The sequence below is a fragment of the Lissotriton helveticus genome, chromosome 2_2 (genome assembly GCF_964261635.1).
Source record: "Lissotriton helveticus chromosome 2_2, aLisHel1.1, whole genome shotgun sequence".
NCBI lineage: Eukaryota > Metazoa > Chordata > Amphibia > Caudata > Salamandridae > Lissotriton > Lissotriton helveticus.
In genome coordinates, this window is record NC_136060.1 from 510,054,876 (window position 1) to 510,075,953 (window position 21,078).

A 21,078-nucleotide genomic window follows, 5' to 3' on the forward strand; every position below is an offset into this window, starting at 1 on the left:
ACCAGGACAAAATGCAAAGCCTGAATGCACGTTTACCCATATTTTCAGTTTGTTTCTGCACTTTGTCGGAGTAAGAATGTCATGTAAATATGCTTTAAAGTTCAAGCTTGGGCAGCTGGATACAGCTGGATACATAAACGAAATGATCCCAGCTGCGTGGCGGCAGGCACTTTTTTCGTGGAAGCACACAACCTCTGCCCAATGAAAACATGTACTCCTGGTTCACAACATGTGGGCGGAGCCAAAGCCCCTCTCTAGTGATGCGCACATAATTATCTGGTGACAGCTGCACTTTCCAGACAGAACACAAAAAAGAAAGAGTCGGGGAGGACAAATGTTGACCCTTCAATCACCCTTTATTTGAAAATGTTAGAAAACCATAAAGACAGGTTATGCAGAGATTTTTAACAACTGCAGAGTATTCATGCGCATACAGCGAGCAACAGAACGACATGATCTTACTCCCAGAGGGTCTCAGCCGGTTTGTAATAATCCGTCATCCAATCAGGGACTGGAAGTCTTAGATGGTCTGTAACATTTCAAGATAGAGTGGTGTCCAGCGGTGAAACTCCTGAGGCTCGGCTTTCATCCAGACCCTTTAAACATCTTTCTTATTGTGGTGTCATTCTAGTAAAATGAATAAAAGAAACATGTGTAAGCAGAAAACTAACCTTAAGCTCCCCAGTCAGTCAGCACATACAACAAACCACAATACAAAAAGACGTTTATATATTTCACTTTCCTTCCCAGAGTGAAACATGCAACATATATAAACTACTCAGCTGCTCCCCCTGAGCAAAGCTCTGGTTATGAAGACGTCTTACATGGAGTTATAATGAAGAAACATAATATAAAGTCATTTTGGTGTTATGAAAAGAGTCATCCAGTGAAGAGGCAGTGTGCACTAAATCCGCTGTGAGAACATATCTTCATGAGCAGATAGACCCCTGCAATATCCATGTTGATTCTTGGATATCGTAAGTGAACCGGGAAGCCATAGAGAGTGCATGGGCTGGAAACCCATCATTACGAGTTACCCAGCTCCCTGATGGCGTCACTGTATTACGGGATGTTTGGTACCAAACATCTCATCTTAATAAACCCGCACTGATTCCAGTGTCAGATTGATTTATAATTGCACCCAGAGGACCCTTTATAAGGGTCCCCTGAAACCTACCGACGTCTAGTGTGTTCCTGACTGGTCTCCGCCAGTCTGCCGTTACTAGACATGTTTCTGGACCCATGGGGTGAGAGCCTTTACTCCCAGGGGCCAGAAACAATGCTCGCCCTGGGCGAAGGTGCCTCACACCTCCTCCAGGCAGGAACAGCTTTCCAGGACTGGAAGCTTCAAAGGCAATGTGAACTTTTAACTTTGCTCCACGCCTCTCCTGCTGACATCAGATGGCAAACCCCCCCACCCCCACCGCCCTGCCTCACAGACCGGTGGGAAAATCAGTTAGATGAGGACAAGGGTCCCCAGTCAATCTGCACCACCCCTAATGTGGAGCAGGCGATGTGGACTCCTCATTCACTTTCCACAGGGAACAACACTTACAACGCAACTTTTACAACGCACTACCTTTACAACAAAACTTTTACAACGCAATATCCATTACAACGCATGCCATTACAACGCAACCATTACAACGCATGTCCCTACAACGCATACCACTACAACGAATGTCATTACAACCCAGTCATTACAAAGCATACCATTGCAATGCATACACATAGTACCCTTACACTATCCAACACTTACCCTACTGTTGCACCCCCCTGGAGTTAGAATAGTAATTTTTACCCCTACACTATCCAACACTTACCCTACTGTTGCACCCCCCCTGGAGTTAGAATAGTAAATTTTACCCCTACACTATCCAATACTTACCATACATGCAATGTAATGGTATGCGTTGTAATGGTATGCGTTGTAAAGGTAGTATGCGTTGTAGTGGAATGCGTTGTAAAGGTAGTTTTTAAAGATACGTTGTAATGGTATACGTTTTAATGGAATGCGTTGTAATGGATGTTGCGTTGTAAAAAATGCGTTGTAAAGGTATGCGTTGCAAAAGTATGCGTTGTAGTGACATACATCGACTTTCCACCATCTTGAAGATGGGAATATAGCCTATCTGGGTCAGGGTCGTGCCCACACCCCACATGTGCTGTGCATTTAGAGGCTGTAGTCACCCTAAAGGTAGGTAGCCCATTGGCAACTACCTGGCACTCCCTTAAATACTCCTACATTTTGTATTTTTGTGGCATTCCTGAGCACCGATATTCAGATTCGATGGACGAAAGAAGATCAAGGACAAAGAAGAGCAGCTGACCTCGAGAACAGAGATCCTGGAATGGATATTGGAGCAAAACCCTGCCTGCAGTCCACAGACTCAAGAATCACGGAGCCCTGTCTCGTCCTGGCACTGGAAGACCTCTACAAACCTTAGGGACCCTCCAGCACTTTGCCAAATTGCCTAAGAACTCCCTTGGAGTAGAGGACCTATTTTCCTGAATTGCAGAATCCAAACTCTCGACTTGCAGCTCCCTCGGCCATCTACATTGCAACTGCCCAGAAGAAGGTTCCACAGCTCTGGACGATCACATCTGACTCCTCACCTTAATTTGGAGGCTCCAGAGCCGAGCAGCACCAACCTTGGGGTACCAGATGCCCTGCAACCCAAGACTGACCACAAGAGTCCAAGCCGGACTCCAACTGCCTGAGGACTAAGCAGCCATCGAGGGATGTCAGCAGCCCTGAGACCCCCTTTGATAAAGTGCTAGTATTATCTACTTTTGCTTCTGTAAACCAATAAGGGTCTCTTTGACTTCTCTTCACATTGTACCCCATTGTGGTGCACTATGTCCAGAGGTGGGTTTCCTACACCATGGTTTATGACAGTTGCTGGGGAATGCACAGATGTGCTCCCCGACCCCTGGTATCCACTGGAGCACACAAGACTCTTCGAGCATAGAAATGTCCATATTCTATAAGTTCTTATTTCTAAAGACAATGATCCCTAGACAATTAGATCGAGTGCAAATAATGTAGACCCAATCAGTGCCATATTATCTGTCCAGCCAGACAGTTTTTAAAATACAATAAAATTGTAAGAAAAAAATAGGTGAAAAGATTCAAGCGGGACACAACCTGCGTCCTACTGACAGACATAATAAAACAACATTAAGGGAAGGGTTCAGGCAAGGAAAACGTGTCTGCATTTACATTAAATATAGATACAACAGACAGAATATTGTGAGCACACCATTACAAGTTCAACATTGCAATTTTGTCAATGTATATGGTGTACAATTTGTTGACGACGTTTCGATCCCAATTAAAATCAGTGGGATCATCGTCAGGACATTTAAGGTGACATGCCTGTATACACTTATTCTAGATACTTAAACCATGGAATGAATGGGAGGAAGGGGAAGGAAAAGGTGAAAAAACATGAAATTACATACACTTCTATACAAGGTTCTACTTTACGAGTGAAAAAGAAGGAATTGGCCATGCCGAAATAGTTTCCGGAAAGTGCAGGATAGAGAGTTTCAAAGAACACGGGTGAACCAGAGAACATGTGGCATGCTCTGGTGAAATAGAAATCAAGTGGCTGTGGGGATGGCCGTGTCATAAACCCGGAAGGTTATTGCGAGGTGCGTGCCGGTACCTGGTGTGAGACGCAAGTTGGTCTACAGTGTAGTCACCACTGCGGGGGGAAGGGTTTGTCTGCATGAAAAGGATTGCCCGCATGCTGAACCAGAGCTGTTATGCCGGTGGGTTCTAGGTGGATTGTGAAGTTGGCCGTGCCTGATATGCGCCTACAAGTGGGGGGGCGGACTGGTTAAGACTGTAGTCCATCATGACGGTTTGTGCATAACCGCTATAAGGGAGAAGGTGCTTATCTAAGGCAGCTGAAAGTAGCACAGTATCTTGGAAGGAAAAGGCAGGCTGGATATGGGCCAATAGTTGCTAGAGTCTGTATGGGTAGGGTTGGTACGTGGGCACACTGCCTGCTCTGATGAAAAGTTGGCAACCACATTCACAAAGGGGAAGGGGTTCCTTGGGGACCCCATTTCCGTCTGTGAATAGAATAACCCCAATTTTAAATTTGTGGGAATCTGTGAATATTTTGTACCACATTCTCGGTTTCCAAACATTCATTCATACCAGTGCGACTCGCTATTAGGAAGGGACATCCTTTACACGCCACTTCCGAATAGCGACCTGCACATCCATATTTTGAGAGTGTGTGATTGGTTACCGTCTCACAAAATATGGTTTGTACATAGGAAAATGCCTTTTACCAGTCGCACTGGGCCCGATGGGCAGTTTGCAACCGGTAATGTGTGTCGTACATCTGGCCCCGGCTGAATATGCGGAGGAAATGGGTCCAAAGGGGGCCCAATGTATTAGAAATGATCAAGCTGAGCAGCTGCTCTACAAAAAGTGGGGTGAGAGAAGCTATTGTTTCTAGCTGAGAGGGTGACTTGCTGCACTGCGCTGCTCCTCGCTGCACTGCGTAATTATTTGTTAAAAATGCCCCTCAGTGCTTTGCTGACTGCAGCAGTGTTTACGGAGAGCACTTTCACTGGATATTTTCATTCGGGGTTGGATGTTTCCACTCAATACAAAGGGCTTTATTTGCAGTGGGGTGGTAACGGAAAGCCCCACTCATGGTTTCTTCACCCTAAAGACTGCTCAGTTTCTGGCAGCGCAGCCTTATCTGGTCCGTTGTTGGAAATCATGTGCTAGTTTTCTAGCTCCTGGAAGAGCAGCTCCTCCACAGCATGGGACGGGCCGCCTCGCTTAGAGAGACTAAAGCAAAAGGAACAAATGATGGACGGAATCCTGAACAATGCAAACAATCACCCCCAGTCACAAGGATCTGGGTTTAATCCATCGTTCTTTTGCACACCACACCACCCCCGTTTAGACCCAGCCAAATGCAAATTAGTCTTGACCCCCTGCCTCATGGGAACAGTCCAGCCCGAACTGCCGAAACATGTCTTCCCTGGACCGGAAACAAGCATCCTGGGACCATTTTCTGGCTAACAGCCATCATCAGCCAGGCTAACTTGAATCCAGTGGCAAAGGGAGCAAGGGACCCACGTCTGGGCATACCCTGCCAACTAAGGGCGACAAAAGCAAAAGGAACAAATGATAGATGGAATGCTTAACAATGCAAACATTCATCTCTGTACGGGGTGAATGTTTGACATTGTTTAATATTCTGTCCATCAAATGTTCTTGAGTTTGTCACCCCGACGGGTACGGGTATACCCAGACGTGGGTTCCGTGCTCTCCATGTCACTGAAGTCTAGCTAGCTTGGCTGGTGAGGGGTGAAACTCCGAAACCGGTCCTACGATGCTTGTTTCCAGTCCAGGGAGGACCTTGCTTGGCAGTTCGGGCTGGACTGTTCCCATGGGGAACAGGGTAAAGAATGATTTACACATGGCTGAGTCTAACCTGGGGAGGTACAGGGAGCAAAGAAACGATGGATTTAGGCCAGATCTCTGTACTGGGTGAATTTATGACATTGTTCTGCATTCTTTCCATCAAATGTTCTTTTTGCATTTGTCACCCTGAGTGGGACGGGTATGCCCAGATGTGGGTCCCGTGCTCTCCATCCCACTGGAGTCAAGCTATCCTGGCTGTTGAGGGCTGAAAGCCCAAAACTGGTCCCAGGATGCTGACATTGTTCAACATTCTGTCCACCAACGGTCTTTTTGCATCAGTCACATAGGGAGGCGCTACCACCCTTGATTGGTCCTTAAATGCCTGTAATGCAAGACCTATTGGTCGCAAACAGGATACCCCCATGTCTTCCAGGACATCTATGTCTAGTGTTTCAAAAGTATTCCCCGCTTTCAGGTTTTATTTCTGAAAATCAAAAGATAAAGACTGCAGCAAGTGCTGTTTTAATTACTTTCTGCTCCTGCCTTCTAAGAGAAACTGTCCCCCAGGGCCTGGCACCCCTGCCAACATCTCAACCTTTTATCAATCAGCTGCCATGAATGGTGTGAAGGAGTGCTTGTAAAAAGGGAGACTTGTTACTCATTAGGATGAAATGATGATGTTTGAGAACCGAGGATGGATTGAGTGTGTTGGCAACAGTGACCTCAGTAGCTGTGCATTTCGAAAACTCACCGTAGGAAAGTTGACTGAAGACTCAAAGGCAAAGTTGAACTAAGAGCTTTTGGGGAAAGTGTGTTAAAGAAGAGGGCATGACGTCATACTTACGTAGACAAGGGTGATGGGCTCTTCCTCTCGTCACTCAATTGTAAATGACATTTGTGGAAAGAGATAACCAATACCCAGATTTTGGGCTCTTCCAATCCAGTTGTCGCCCAGCCCGGTTGGCGGAGAGGCCTTGTAGATCCTCCCGTCTGACTTGGCAACACACCATAGGTTGCCGTCGGAAGTAAAAGACATGAAGTGGCTTAAAGCGCTCCATCCACCTCCTCCGATGACCTCGGTTCTATCAATCCAGTCGTCATTTACACCCGTCGGAGGACTTCCTCTTACAAACCTATCGTCCGCAGTCACTGCGTACAGCATCCCTTGGGGGTTGAAGAAGAGGGCGTAAAATCCATCCCATCCGCCACCACCAATTTTTTTAGCTCGTGAGCCCATCCAATCCTGATTTTCATCGGTCGGCGGGGGGCCTGCGTAGAGCTCTCCGGCATTACTGACGACATAAAGATCTCCTGTTTTGGGGTGGAAGAAAAAGCGCTTGAATCCGTCCCAGCCTGCTTTTCCTATGCGCTTGGCAGTCGTTTGGAGCCACTCCTTGTGTGGGTCTGCAGAATCGCTATGGCGACCGCTATATAGCTGGCCATCCTTCACGACATACAGAAGACCCTTTGGGCCGAAGAGCACATGGCTTACACCGCTCAGCTTCCCCACAACAGGAGTTTTGGAAGTGTAATTGTAGTCATAAGAATGTGGAGGATCGCCCGCCCTGCAGACGCCCTGATTGTCCACAGTGAGCAAGATCGGATCTGAAAAGCAACAGAGAGACAGTTATTTAACCTGAGATGTGTCCTCAGCACACACAGAATGAGCAGAAGGCCTCTAAGGATTGTTTTTGTACAGGAAGGAGCCCCTTACAAGGCTGGCTGGCTCGCACCATGGTACAAGGGCGCCAGCGTTGGTGCTAGACCGCACATTGTGCTCCAGCGCTGGGAAAAGACAGAAATGCGCTCTATCATGTTAACCCCTTCCATGCTCATGACGGAACGGTTCCGTCATGAGCTACGGTTGAGCTGTGCTCATGACGGAACGGTTCCGTCATGAGCACAGCTCAACCGTAGCCCGTTTCTATTAGGGCCCAGCACCGGAGGGGGAAACGCGGTCGCACTGAAAAGGTTAAATACAGCGCATTCCTGCCCTTTACCTATCACGCAGCGCAGCAAAGAGACTTGATGCGTTGCATGATTATTATATAAGTGAGCCCCATGAGCCCCAAATACATATGCAGGATATGGTTGTGATCTGGAGCAGAATATTGGAATGAGGTTAAAAACTGTCATTTACCCAAGTGGTCATGTATATATCTATGCATGTCTGTATGTATGTATGTATGTATGCATGTATGTATCGGATACATAACAACCATTTAGCTGTGAACCTGTGATGGTGACGAGTGTATGGGGTTTTATCTGTGGTGATAAGAAACACAAAGATCTGCCCAACTTCACGTGTGCACCAGCTTCGGAGGAGCGGCTTAAGAAGGCCTGTTTACCTATGTATGTATGTATGTATGCATGTATGTAAATATGTATCTATGTATATATGTATTCCTGTGCCTATGCGTGATTTTATATATGTTGCTAGTATGTATGTCTGCATATATATATATCTTCATGTGTGTATGCTTCATTGTATGTATGTTGCTTGAATGTTTGTATATATGCATGTATGCATTTATTATGTGTGCATGTTGATATAAATGCATGCATGTATATTATATTGAAATTGCATTTATATAGCGCTTACTACCCCTGACGAGGCATCACAGTGCTTTTTCAGCGAGTGGCACGCTACTCCGGAACCCATAAAGGATTAATGGTGAATTAGTATAGTGAAAAAAGTAATTTGAGCAGTGGATATGTTAGTCAGTTATTTGGATTGAGAAGGATAGTGGGGGGATAGAGGGAAGGATTTAGAATTTTTTGTTTGTTTTGGAGCTCATAGCAGTAGGGAGAGGCTTGTGATGAGTAAAAGGGAGGTGGAGAGGGAAGAGTCAGAGTGAGGGTTTAGAAAGGCTCGTTGTGGGGAGCGGAATAGTAAAAAGAGGTATGAGATGATGAAAGGAAGGGTGGAGTAGGGAAGAGTCTTAAAAGGGTTATTTTGAGGATCATAGTAGTGGTATAGGGTGTGGAATGAGTGAGAGAGTGGAGGTAATGGATATATTGATAGAGGTATTGGGTGAGAAATAGGGTAGTGCATTGGAAAGAGTAGTAGAAAGAGGTTTGAGATGAGTTAGAGAGTTGAGGTGGAGAATATATTGAGAGCGGTATAGGGTGAAAATAGGGCAGTGCATTGGATAGGCTGAATTAGAGGAAAAGTAATAAATGAGAAAAAGGAATAAATATATAGATCCAAAAGTAATAAAGAAATAGATCCATAAGTACATGGAAGGAATATAGATGCATAAAGGAAGGTCATGTATGTAGATTAAAGATGCATTAAATAAACTCTGACTTTCAAGTGTAGTCATACTTTAAATTAGTTTTATTTATTTATATATAATTTTTGTAGCTCAATAGTGAAGCAAGTGTAGATAGTTATGATAAAAAGATTTACTTATTTATGCCGTCACTTATATACATATTAAAAACAGAATAATGTTACTATCAGTAATATGTACATTTGTTAAGCAGAACTAATAAATATCTATCTATATATATATATATAATAAATATTTTTTTAACATAATTATTCTACATATTTATACAAAGCAATACACATATATGGGTACATATCTATAGTACAAATACATGCTTATGTACAGAGAGATATGCTGTATATTTTTATCTATTTGCCTATGGGGAGAGGTGTGGCGCCGGGGCGACTGACGCTGGAATCTGGGGACCACGGTTCGATCCCCGGCTCCGGCGGCAGGTTAGCCCAGCACCATGTGACTCTGGGCAATATCTCGCTTAATCTTCCTGACGGCCCCCAGCGCCTAGAGACCCTAACAGGTGATTGTGCGCTTTACAAATGTGGACTTTACTTTACTTTATGGTGGGTATATATGTGGGGAAGAGCCAATTCTTGAGGAGTTTTCTGAAGATAAGGTGGTTTTCCATGGATCATATGTTGGTGGGTAAAGAGCTCCATAGTTTGGCTGCTTGAACAGAGAAGGATGTGCCACCCATGGTTTTTTTCTTGCATGGTGGGATTTTCAGGTGAGGTGCCACTCTAGAGCGGAGGTTCCTTTGTTAAATGTGTTTGGTTATTTTATTCCTGATGAAGCGACACAGTTTTCATGGGGTCTTACGGGTAGCATAACACATGCTACAGCCCATGGGAGACCCTGTTTTCATGACGAAATAGATGGCGGCAGGCATAATTTATTCTTGACAGGTCATCCATCGCATGAGTACAAGTTGCCGTGCTGTAATACATATCAGGGTGGAACCTCTTTGAAGGTGAGCAGAGACTCATGGTCTCTCCACTTCTGATCTTTTGTCCAAACCTTACAACACACTAAAGTACCTTCATTTATTTACTTTTTTAAACAGGCCACACAAAGATTTATTATCTAGTCGTGAAGAAGACTCCACACTGACATATTGCAATACATGCCAGGGGTCGAAACGTTGACGCTTTAATACTAAGTGTTAATGATCACCCAGATCAATTGAAAATAACAGGAGAAATTACCTACTGGGCTGATACTTATTTTCAAAAAACCGCATACTGTGTTTATTTGTTTTTTTGAGTATATGTTCATGTGTCACGTATATAATGTGTTGTGATATGTAAATATATATATTTTTTTGTTCACGTCACATCACAAACTTAATTGTAATTGTATAGAGTCTATCTCTGTGTGTGTATATATATATATGTGTTTAAATGTTTTACACAACTTATATTAATTTACTATAAAATCATATCTTGGAATTAGAACACATGAGTTTTTCTTTTGGTTTGGATATAATTAAGACAAAAATAATTTTCATTAATTGTTGGTCTCATCTTAAAAGAGGGATAGAATTGATTATAGGAGCTCATGCTTTTTTTAAGCAAATAGGTGTCAGAACCACTGTTCCCTTAAGGTACCAATCCCCAGGTTCTGCACAAAACTGGGTTACCCCGTTATTCTATACTGACTACTAACAAGGTAGTTGCTCAACATACGGCCTGGTCTTGTTTTATTTATTTATTTATTTATTGAATTTATTGTGCGCGACAGCTACCCAAAAAGGTTTCCCGGCACTAAAAGACAAATGCAGCAAGACTCCTGCCGGCGATGTTATTGGTCAAAAAGCCAAGTTTTCACAGCTCTCGGGAAACGCATGTGGCAATTCTCCATCCTAATGTCCAAGGGAAGTTTGTTGTTGCAAACTTTGTTCCCAACCTGAGATAGTAGTAATTTTTTTCACAAGTTTTGATAGTGTCACACCCTACGGGGCTTGGGTTAATCTGTAGGCCCCCCAAATGCAATTCAATTAGCAAGTTACTCAAGTTCCCCCAGACAGTTACCTTGACCTGGACGGCCACTTCTAGAGGCATCTTCCAGTGAACCCCGACATAATGTGGCCTTCTGAGTCCTTACCAGCCTGGTTTAATGCTGCACTGGTTTCACTGCTGCCAGCTCACAGATAGGCATTAGACTGAGTTCCATATGCAGTGATAAGAAGGGGGTACACCACCCCCTTTTCTGTATCGTTTTTGGCCACTATAGGTGTGGCAGGGTATACTCAGACATGAGTCCCTTTCTCACTGCTCCATCAGGATTCAAGCAAGCCGGGCCGAAGAGGCTGAAATGCCAGAAACCGGTCCCCGGTAGCTTGTCTCCTTTCTGGTGAAGAATTGGCTTGGTAGTTTGGTCTGCCCTGTTCCCATGATGCACTGGGCCAGGGACAGACTAATTTGCATATAGCCAGGTTCTGAGCTGGGATGGGGCAGTGAGATAAATAACGGTGATGGATCAAGCCCTGATCTTTGGACTGGGTAAGAGTGGTCTGCTTAATTCAGACACTCTGTTCATCACCACCCCCTTTTCTGTATCGCCAGCTCACAGATAGGCATTAGACTGAGTTCCATATGCAGTGATAAGAAGGGGGTACATGGTCCTAACCTTAACAGTGCCCTCCAAAAATTATTTTCGGACACTTGAAGTGGTTAATGTTACCATACCACTAGAGCTGGGCCCCATAAAGCACAGCTGCTACCGCTTTGAGCGTCTGTATCTGGAGTATGGTACTAATAGTTTGGGCAGCTGCGTTTTGCCGACATTTTAATACCACCCCAGCAGACTGGAGTAAGACTGTTCTGGCCTTCCAACCTAGTTGTTGTGAATTTGTATCCTCAGGAATCATAGAACATTACAGTTTCAATGTGATATTTATCTACAGTAGCTTCCTTCAGTTCCAGTGACACTCCAAGTGCCATAGCCTAAGTCTTACTACAATCACTGGTGAGGGCTTTCTTATTACAATAGTCAGTCCAGGAAAGTAGGATCTGCTTTCATGGTAACCCCCACTGTTTGCTTGGTGTCCGTGTGTTTTTACCTAATCTGCTGGGATCCTGCTAAACAGGACCCCAACAATTGTGCTTTGTCCCCTAAATTGCTATAGAAAGTACTTTGGCACCTCCACAATTGGCTACTGGTGTACCCTTGTAAGTCCCTAGTATATGGTACTGAGGTACCAGGGCATTGGTACACCAGGGGTATCCCATGGGCTGCAGCATGTATTGTGCCACCATGGAAGTCCACTTAAACTCTGACTACAGGGCCAGGCCTGCCTTTGTAGCCTGTGTAAGTTGGTGCTAGCAACAATTACTAAAGATATAAGATTCCTTATATCTGAGGTCACTGCACGTTAAACCTTTAAGTCACCCCTATGGCTGGCTCTTCAGTCCTGAGGGCAGGATGCTCGGTTATAAGTATGAGGGTGCCCCTGCATGAGCAGAACACCCCAACCAACCCCAGAGTCGATTCTCCAGGCTTTGTAAGTGTGGTCAGCCATTTTAGACATATATTGGACATCAGTCATTACGAGATGTCTAACTATATAGAGGGTGCACCGATCCCAGTCATGTTTGGTATCAAACATGTTGGAATCATTCCCCAACACTGAGTATGCTGCTGGAAGTATGATTCCCAGGTACCTGGGGGCTCCTTTGGGTAACCCCATGTACTCCAAGTACCAGCCTTTTGAGGGTCTGCAAGCAAGCTAGGGCTGCTGCCGACCACAGACACAATTCTGCCCTCTTGCTGCTGAGCCAAAATCAAACACGTGAGGTTCCGTAGTCTTCGACTCCGCTTCGTATCTAGCCGCCATTTTGTGCTTAGCCGCCATTTTGTGTTGCCTCACTCAGGCAGCACGGCGAACGCGGTGTTTTTGCTTTTTCAGCTGCTACGTGTCACTCCTGTTAAAGAGCAACCCGTGTCCTTGATTACCAAACCGATGTCAGGGCCTGGTTGAGTTTGTTAAATCCGTGTCTAGACTGATTAATCCTTGTCTAACTCCACTGTTTGGGTCCCACCATTCTTCTTGACTTCATTCTATTTGAGTGGCCTTCGCTATTCTCTTCGTGTATTCTCTTGTTACATAAACTATCCTTTGAAGCATTCAAACATGTTCTACCACCTGCAAATTGAATTACGGGCACTAGTGTTGATTAACTTGAGGGGAGGAGAGCCCATGGGGTTTGAAAGGAGGGTGTGTTTTGACATTCAATAGCTTGTTTTCGAACTATTCCTATTCGTTGGTTTTATATGTTTTGGGAGAGGGCATTGTAAACATACTACCTATAAGAGATTGTGCACCACGGAGTTAAGTGGCAGTCTCCTGAGAATCTACCTTCTGTAACTTCTAGGACAACTGTGCTTGGCTGCAGCTAATAAACCTGATTTTCTACGCCCAACAGAGTGTCTCGTGTCTCTGTCTGACAAGGCAGGTGAACCCGGGGATATTAGGCGTGCCCTGCGCCGCTGGGTCCATTAGGCCCGGTTCTCCACACGGGAAGGTAGAACAATAGGTTTTCTGTCAAAGGGAGGTGTGAACACCTCCCAGACAGGAGGTGGTGTATTGGACCGGGGTGGAGGTGCTTGCCAGTGCCACCAGACAGCTTCGAAGTACACATCTGGTGCCGTCCCTACATACTCCAGTTTGAACCAGTTCCGGAACCCTTGGTTCCCACTCTGGTGTGAAACTGGACAAAGGACATGGGAGAATCCTCCCTTCTGTCCAGCCCCTCCTCTGGGTGGGACCCCTGAGTTGTCCCAACCCTTTCCTTGGGGTATTTAAGTGCTCCACTGTGGGTGGGTCCTCAGATTCGCCATGGGATAAGACTTAACCATGAAACCAAGTTGCTCTTCAATTCTCTGGACACATGGACTTCGACTGGAACTGAGACCGCACCAAGGAAGACTCCTGCTGCTCCTGGTCTCACTGTTCTTGAAGACTTCTTCATCATCTGTGTCTGTGCTTTATCCGGGATCCAAGCCAACCACAGCACCGAGACCGCCCTGATCGCAGCCTCCGATGACATCAGATCCCTGCTCGACAACGGGGAAACAACGGCCCTCATCCTCCTGGACCTCTCTGCAGCGTTCGACACTGTCTGCCACCTCACCCTAGTACAGCGCCTCAGCAACATCGGAATCCAAGAATAGGCACTGGAATGGATCCTCTCGTTCCTCGCCGGTAGAACACAGAGAGTCCGCCTCCCTCCGTTCAGATCCGAGGCCACCAAAGTCATCTGCGGCGTACCACAATGATCATCCCTCAGCCCAACCCTCTCTAACGTCTACATGAGCCCCCTCGCAGCCATCGCACGCCAACACAACCTCAACATCATCTCCTACGCTGACGACACTCAGCCGATCCTCTCCCTCACCAACGACCCCGCCACCGCCAGAGCCAGCCTACACAAAGGGATGAAAGACGTCGCCGAGTGGATGAAGAACAGCCGCCTGAAACTGAACTCAGACAAGACGGAAGTCCTCATCCTGGGATCATCACCCTCCGCCTGGGACGACTCCTGGTGGCCCCCTGCCCTGGGCATCACTCCCAAGCCAACGGACCACGCACGCAACCTGGGCTTCATCCTGGATTCCTCCCTATCGATGACCAGACAAGTCTACGCCGTCTCCTCATCATTCTTCAACACCCTGCGCATGCTCTGTAAGATCTTCCGATGGATCCCCACCGAGACCAGGAAGACCGTCACCCAGGCACTCGTCACCAGCCGACTGGACTACGGAAACACCCTCTATGCCGGAACCACAGCCAGACTTCAGAAAAGACTCCAACGCATCCAGAACGCCTCCGCACGACTCGGCCTGGACATCCCCCTACACAGCCACATCTCCGGCCACCTGAGAGACCTGCACTGGCTCCCCGTTAGGAAGAGGATCACGTTCAGGCTCCTCACCCACGCCCACAAGGCTCTCCACGACCTGGGCCCCAAGTACCTCAACGACCGCCTGACCTTCTACGCACCCACCCGCCAGCTACGATCAACCAGCCTCGCCCTCGCCGCCATACCACGCATCCGCAGAGCCACCACCGGAGGAAGATCCTTCTCCTACCTGGCAGCCAAGACCTGGAACTCCCTCCCTATCCACCTTCGGCTGACCTAGGACCATCTCTCCTTCAGGAGGCAACTCAAGACCTGGCTGTTCGAGCAGTAACGGACCCCTCTCCCCCAGCGCCTTGAGACCCTTCCGGGTGAGTAGTGCGCTATACAAATGCTATTGATTGATTGATTGATTGATTGATCTTCAGAAAACCTGTAGAAATCAAGGAAACCTGAAGAAATCTCCTTTGGAGTAAAGGAGTCACTCCCCCGCATCTCTAGGCACCACAACGAAGCTGACCAGTCTGCAGCTCCTGTAGGCCTACAGATTTCTTGAGGGCCAGCAACACATGTGGTGGTTCTGCAGCTCACTAGAGGCCTGGCCTGACATATCTTGACAGCAACTTTGAGGACAGTATACCTTGTTGGGCCGCTGGGACCGAACCCCGGTGCACTGCTTGCATTGCAGCTGCCAAGGCTTGTTGGCTCTGCACTCCATAGATCTTCAGGCCTCAAGAAGCACCAGCCTGCGGCACCTCACTTCCTGAAGAACAGAGTCCTCCCTGTATCTTCAGCTTTGTGGGCCTTCAACCTTGGTGAGCTCCTTGAGGGCTTCTTGTGACTCCTGTGCCTTGGACATGTGGCTCCTCCGGAGGGTCTTCTCTTACTTGAGTGGACTTACCAGCTTGCTCGGGACCTGCTCTGCCTCTCTTACCGTTGGGGAGGGCCTTGAACCCTGCTGGTCCAAATGTTGCTCTTTATCGTCTTCCCCGCCAGTTGCGGCTATAAATGGTTGCCGGTGCTCTGGCCGGACACTGACCACCTAGACACCGACATCCAACTAGGGGCAGCTAAAGAACATTGCGTTCCCGTGCCTCCTGGTCACCTCCAAGTGGCACGGACTCTGCCCCCTCTGCTTGCAGGATCTTTACTTCAGCAATCCACTCTTGTCTTCCACCGGACTTCTTTGCAATCTTCTTCAGAGGCATCTTCTTCTTAGTCTTGCCTTGCTGTCTACGGCAGGTTCCGACGGCACTTCACCTCTATGCACCCAGCTTCCCTGATGCAGGTAACCTGGTTCCTCGGCCATCCACGGGTGTGGTGACTCTCTAACCTTCTGTCTTCCCAAGGGGTTCTTTGGGATACTCCGGGAAAAGTCCTTCTTCTTTAAAACTGCAACTGCAACTTCTCAGTTGACTTCTATTGGGCACACAGCTGTGTTTGCACCATGCACACAGTTTCCATGGATTTCCTGGGTTATTTCCTTGGGTGGTTCCTTGTGTCCCCGGCTCCTCTGGGTCTTCTTGTGCAAGTAGCATTCTCTTGTGCAGTTAGCATTCCGCTTTCTTAATCTATGGTCTAGTATCCCCCTGGAGACCAGTGTATATTTGTGCTATTTACCTGATTATTGCAAAGTATTCTTTTGTATTGTGTTGATATTTTCAGGTAGGTGATATACCAGTGTGTTGGTGATAGTGTGTGTAATAAATAAGACCTTTTTTTATAAACACTGTGTGGTTTCTTTTCATCCAGCCTGCACTACTGATTAAAGTTGGCAAATCAAGCTGCTTAACACTCGTTCAAGATAAGCCTGAAGGCTGCTCTCCACAGTTACCACTTTGAGAGCTTTCTATGGTTATCAAAACCACTAAAATAACCAGAAGGGATGTTTGGATTAGTGCAAGATGCATCACTTAAATAAGTGTGCACCATATACTAATCCACCCTCCTACAGTTAGCAAAACTATTCACCAATCTATGCATTGCATTCTCCATTCAGCGAAAAACAAGGAATACAAACTTCTCTCCAGCTGTTATGGGAACATCAATAGTTTACCCCAATACAGGGTCAACCGCATTATTTAAAAGGCTAAAAAGCAGAGACGCCAGCACACAACCCTGTCGTACACCTTTATCAATTGGGGAATGATCAGTACATTCACCTGATGGTCCATTCCTATCGTCGCCGGTGTGAAGAGCCGTTGTTACTTATAAAACCGCGCCCTCTATCCCCTGCGTCGCCAGCGACGGCCACAACCTTGTTCGATCAACAAGGTCGAATGTTGACTTCAAATCAATGAACGTTAGATACCATGATACTTTCTTATTACAGTATATTTGTAGCATCTCATGTACAACCAGATGGTTTGATGGATTGTTCCGACCCTTGACTTGAAGCCAGTCTGCACCCTGGTTAGAATATTGTCTGCACCCTGGTTAGAATATTGTCTGCACCCTGGTTAGAATATTGTCTGCACCCTGGTTAGAATATTGTCTGCACCCTGGTTAGAATATTGTCCTCGTCCACCCAGCCTTGGAGTCGATTTGTTAAAAGTTTGCTCAGACTTTTGCCTGCTCCCTCGAAAGAGAATTAGGTTTTATTTGAAGGACAACTAAGGTCCCCTTTCTTATAAATAGGTACCTGGGCCGCAGATCACCAGGAATGGGGAAATGGGGAATAACATTATGCCCCCCCCACTCCCTGGGACCTATATGCCCCCCCCCCACTCCCTGGGACCTATATGCCCCCCTCCCACTCCCTGGGACCTATATGCCCCCCCACTCCCTGGAACCTCTGTGGCCCCCACTCCCTGGAACCTCTGTGGCGCCCCCCCACTCCCTGGGACCTATATGGCCCCCACTCCCTGGCACCTATACAGACCCCACTCCCTGGGCCCCATATGCCCCCCCCCCACTCCCTGAAGTTTCTAAAAAAGATTTGTTTGGGTAGTAATACATTAACGTAACGTCAACGCTCACTCCTGTTTCATGTTCTGAATCCTGAGTTTGAGCTTCTTCAGACCAAGCATTCTTTTAAAATCCCTACCAGCAGGTATGAATTGTGAAACCTACACCTTGCAGCCCCTTTGCCTGGGTTCAAGCCTGCGAAACATTGTAGTCTCTAGTTGCTCTGACGTACGTGGCCCTTGAGGCTCTTGTACTCGCCATCTAGGAACCTTTGAGGGACCGGTGCAGAAGAGGATGTTGCTGAATTTGAAATGTCTTCTACATCCTGTTGTGTACTGGTCCCTCAAAGGTTCCTAGATGGCGAGTACAAGAGCCTCAAGGGCGCACGTACGTCAGAGCAACTTGCAAGACAAATGTTACATAAGGCAAAGGGGGCTGCAAGGTGTAGGTTTCACAATTCATACCTGCTGGTAGGGATTTTAAAAGAATGCTTGGTCTGAAGAAGCTCAAACTCAGGATTCAGAACATGAAACAGGAGTGAGCGTTGACGTTACGTTAATGTATTATTACCCAAACAAATCTTTTTTAGCAACTTCAGGATAATGAAAAGCTGTGAAGAAAACATAACTTTGTAACCTGTTCCATGCAGCTTGCATGCATCTCTTAGATGCCAGTTCATAGCTCACTGTGCTAGATTACGTGTGTAACTAAGGAACTGCTCAGAAACAAAAGAATGTCAGTGACAAAATCAGTAACCCACTGAGCTCTGTACATAAAGGACTGTTCTTTTATACGCGTGGTACACATTCTTTGCAGCTGGCATATTAACCCACTGTGCTACCTTAGATGATTTAAAACTGCCACTAAACAAAACTCCCATCTCTCTCCAGCAGGTAAATTAGTCACCAGAGTTATCATGACACATTTATTGTTGCCTGAAAACTGCTGAACATACAAGGAACTTTGCAGTGCCAGCCCCCATTAATAAAACTGCCCCCCCCTCCAGCCTTCCACTGAAATGCTCGAAAGCCGGTACCACCAGTCTAGCCTTGCCACCACCCTCCAATGGTGCCCTCATCTTCACATAGACACTCTCTCATGTGTATTTAATTTCTTTTATAGTGCTCTTCACCCGACGTATGTACGGCAGGGTGCCAGAGTCTGTTACATCACACATATTACATAGAGACAATGGCTCTTAACTGTGAATGTATAGAAAATGCCACTTATGACAATGAGGGCAACACGATGCAAGAGTCAGATGCCATCCATACTGGCAGGCAGTGGTGTCGCGTGGGCGGGGTGCAACATTCTAAAAGAAAAAAAGAAATGGTGGTGGAATGGACTCGAGTCGCGTCGGTGCTGTTGTCTGCAAGTGCAAGTTATGTTGTCTTGTCCGTCTTTCCCGGCAGAAGGGCTGCACGGAGCCGTGCCCTCACCTTGGGGCAGGTGGAGGGCTGCACGGAGCCGTGCCCTCACGCATCTCTCATGGCCTCGGGACAGGGGGAGGGGTGCCCGTGCTGCTCCGTGGTGGCACGGGAGCAGCGCCGGCCAGCGGCACAACAGCGGGAGGTCTCTTAAGGTACCACGGCGCTGTACAAGGAATTAGTTTCTGCTTTTTGGCAGGCAGAAGGAGCATTTCAAGCCAGAGTTCTGCGCTTGCTGCCTGACGTCATGTGTCGGTTTTGGATGGTGGGTTGAGTCACCCGGGGGTGTGGCATCCATTCATTCTTTCATCCATCATTCAGTCTTTCACCATTCATTTTATCCTTCCATCTGTGTGCCCATCCATATCCAAACCAATCCAACCATTTCCAAATCTATTCATCCTCTATCCTTCCATCCATCCTTTCACTGATCCATCCATACATCCACCCTTTCACCCGTCCATCCTTTCACTCATCCATCCATCCACTCTTTCACCCATCCATCCTTTCACTCATCCATCTACACTTCCACCCATCAATCCATTCACTCATCCATGCAACCATCCTTTCACCCATCCAGCATCACTTGCTCATCATCCATCCATTCACCCAGTCACTCATCCATCGATTCACAATTTCACTCACCCATCCTTCCTTTCTTCCAGCTCTTCACCCTCATTTTCGCTCATCTATGCATTCTTTCACTCATCCATCATAATATCCTTCTTTTCACTCATCCATACACCCACTCGCCCATCCACCCTGCCAAACATCCATCCATACTTTCACTCATCTTCCTCCCTTTCTCTCTCCATCCCCCTTTCACTTAGCCATCCCTTCACGCATCCATTCACCCACCCACCCATCCATCGACTCATGAACCCATCCATTGGCCCTATCACTCAGCCATCCATCCTTTCTCCTATGCATCTATCTACCCTTTCACTCATCCATCCATTCTTTTGTCCATCTACCCTCCCTTTCACTCACTCATCCATCCTTACATCCACCCTTTCACTCATCCGCCCATCCATTCACCCTTTCACTTATCAGTTCATCAACCCATCCATCATTTCACTCATCTATCCACTCATTCACTCGCCTATCATTCGCCCTTTCACTCATTCATCCATCCTTTCACTCCCCCATCCAGCCTATTACTTATCTAGCCACCATTCCACCTAGACATTTATTTATTTACCCTTTCTCTCATCCATCCTTCCACTCACTCATCTATCCTTTCTCTCATCGCCCTTTCACTCATCCATTCATCCTTTCACTCATCCATCCAGTCATTCACCCATTCCTTCACCCATTTACTGACTCGCCCATCTTTTCACATTAAATATGAGGGCCCAGGACGTGAGGTGGCTGTGACATGGAGTTGTTTCCAGGGCGTTAAGTGGTTTGAAAAAACTTGGGGGGTCTCTGCAAAAGGCGTTAAAACTCGTAAGCTAAAAATCTGTGCTTAGCGTAGTGTGCCGCCCGACTGGTTCTGCTACTTCTGTTATTCGACCAGATATATAATACATCACACCTACAACAAGCCAGGACTGTTCATGGTTGCATTTAATAGAGGGGTTTCATTGGGATATCTATGTCACTTTCCTCCATCCAGCACTTCTCCTGGTATGGAGGGTCTCCCACTGCTCGTCACAGTGACACTACATTACAAATGTGCTGATCCGTGCCCCCCACCATGGCCCCCCCGGATCGTGTCCCCTCCTCCTCCCCTCACTGTTGGCCTCTGTATCAGGCCACTTACTTCCCATGATGCTCTCGGGGTGTTCTGCTATCGTCGTCTTCTTCCTGTGGAGAAAAGGACAGAGAAATGTCTGTCACTCACTGACGTCAACACACAGTCAGGAGTCCAAAGATGGGGTTCTGCGGGGAGGCGCTTTAAGGCTCAGGCATCACTGTGGCGCCCCCCAGGGAGAGTGCACTGGCAAAGCCCATAGGTCCGACCTTTACTGCTGTGTTGTTTTTAAATTAAAGGCTATTCCACAAATTCAAACAAGGAAAAAAAAACGGTAGCCACTTAAGCGTGACTGTTGAAGGCTTGTACAGTTTTTAACATTCACTGAGGTGGCCAGTTTAGGACTGACATATTTCTGTAATACCAATCCTTTCAGTTGTGCCAAGCATTGTATTAATATTATTTGTGAAAGAGACCCGAGTGAATCACCACCAAGTAT

General features: G+C 46.8%; 1 long non-coding RNA gene across 1 annotated transcript; it reads right to left on the reverse strand.

Moving 5' to 3' along the window:
• Nucleotides 1-337: 337 nt before the first annotated feature.
• On the reverse strand, nucleotides 338-20,694 carry LOC144821585 (uncharacterized). The gene is made up of 3 exons (XR_013608389.1): nucleotides 20,649-20,694; nucleotides 6,246-7,006; nucleotides 338-627 (listed from the first exon to the last, which is right to left on the reverse strand). It is a non-coding gene; the product is annotated as an uncharacterized LOC144821585 (long non-coding RNA).
• Nucleotides 20,695-21,078: the final 384 nt, after the last annotated feature.